We start from the raw sequence: 2095 nt of genomic DNA on the forward strand, positions 1-2095 counted from the left end.
GTCTTAAAGTGACACCCAGCTGGCTGTGCCACACGCCGGGGAGATGATGGGGAGGGCTGGAGCTGCTTCCCTCGGACAGGGAAGGCAGCGAAGCACAGCAGGAGGCCCTGGAGGGGCTGAAATGCTGCAGGGACAGCACAGGAAGACAAGCTCAAGAGGCTGCCCAGGTTCAGAGCTAGGTGTCTTTCCAAGTATGCAGAAGAGGTACAATCCAATTCCACTCCTTTTTTGCCCTTTGATGGAACTTCGTGGCACCCTCGGCTCTGCCAAGGTTGGGTCCCCGAGCCGAGCATGGCAGAGACCTCAGCAGAGCACTCCTGGCATCTGCAGTGACAAGGGCTGTGGCACATGCCAGCAGCCAGCCAGGGCCACATTCCACCCTCCATCTTTTCATGTTCAAGTACAGCTCCTGCTGCCCACACACCCCCCTGCGACTCGGTAGTTCCTTGCAACACCCACGCTCGGCAGTTCTCCAGAACACATGAGATGCCACCTGGGCAACCAGCCCCTGCTCGGGTGGAGTCTTCTGCCCAGAAGTGACTGCGGTGCCCACGCACCACAAAACTTCACCTTGTCTTCACACAGTTCAGTTTCAGGAGAAAAAGTTCCCACCCTTCCAGCCCAAAGCTTATCTCCTGCCCCTCGCAGACTATCGCTCCCAGGCAGCCCAAGGTGCTTCCGCAGCCTCCCCAGGCCTGTGGCTTTCCTCCCACCAGTAGCCGAGGCAGGAGCTGGGTCTGCTGCAGCCCAGGTGCTCACCAGCAGGCTGCTGGAGGGTTGGAGCAGCTTCTGCATCACAGGCAGGCTCAGAGACAGACCCCCAGTGCACCCCTCCACTCAGGAAGTGACCCATGATCTGCCACAACTCCCTGCATGTCCCCAGAACATTTCTTTGGGTTGAATCTGCCAAGTTGGACCAAACATTCAAAGCTCAGGGAGGAGTGTAACACAGTCAGTGTGTCTGCCTGGAGCCACAGGACTCTTGCAACCCCACCATGGTCACCTCACCAGGTAATTCACCATGGCCTGAACAGGAGCCCAGCACCTCTCAGGGCAGGAGGAGAGTTTATGGAGCTTGGGTGTAGCTGGCAGGCCCTGAGCAACAGCAGCAGGGATGGGCTTCAGCACATCCTCTGCTGTCTGCTGGAGGCTGCTGCCTGTGGAAGCAAGGAACCTCAAAAAACGTTACTGGGAACAGGCAGCTGCAGCAGCAAGAGCAAATTGATATTTGGGGGTTCAAACATGCACAAAGAGCCCTGCAGAGCACAGCAGAGTGTCCCCACAGCTGGGGTATGGGACCAGCAGCAGCAGAGTGCTGGGCCACCACCGTGCCTCTGCCCCAGCCACACTGGGCACGTGCTGCCAGGGAGAGAGGGGAAGGAGATGGAGGGCCACATGCTCTTGGGAGAAGCCAGCTCCACAAACACCGACCTTGTACAGAGTTACCACCTGCAGCACCACACATCTTCCCACCCTGCAACATCCAAGAGTCCCCTCAAGTGACCCTGGCTGGGTGAAGGGCTGCCCTGATCCCCACGCCCTGCTGAGCTCCCCAGCTCTGTGCCAGCTGGCTGGGATACCAGGCTCTTCCCAGTGAGGACAGCTCCATCAGCGTTGCTCAGTGTGTGTTTAATCAGACTCACCTCTTCAAGAGGACTGAACAAACCAAAGCTGACACAGTCCTGAACCCCAGTGCAGGAGGAAATCCAGGCTGGCCTGGCTCCATTTGTCCCAAAACCAGGCAAAAGCAGAACTGTGATCATCTCAGGGGGACTCTACCCCACCACCCTTACTGATCAGCTCTGCTACACAATCAGTAGCAAGATTTCCAACCTGACCATGGATTTGCTTTTAACTATGAAGGTCTTCTTTAGGTAGCCTTCTGACCACGAAGCTGCCAGCACTGAACACCTGCTGCCCTCGGCTGCACGCCTCCCAGCACTGCCAGCACGGGGCAACTGGGAGCCGAGGGGCTGAGGCTTTGTGTTTCCCTCCAGAGGTGCAGGCAGCTCCCAGCTGCAGGGCTGCTGACAGCCCCCCCCGCCTGGCCAGCAGCCCAGCAGGCACCAGGGCCCCTGGAGGGGAGCCCGGGTCC

This window comes from Merops nubicus, unplaced genomic scaffold, assembly GCF_000691845.1.
Source record: "Merops nubicus isolate BGI_N331 unplaced genomic scaffold, ASM69184v1 scaffold1260, whole genome shotgun sequence".
NCBI lineage: Eukaryota > Metazoa > Chordata > Aves > Coraciiformes > Meropidae > Merops > Merops nubicus.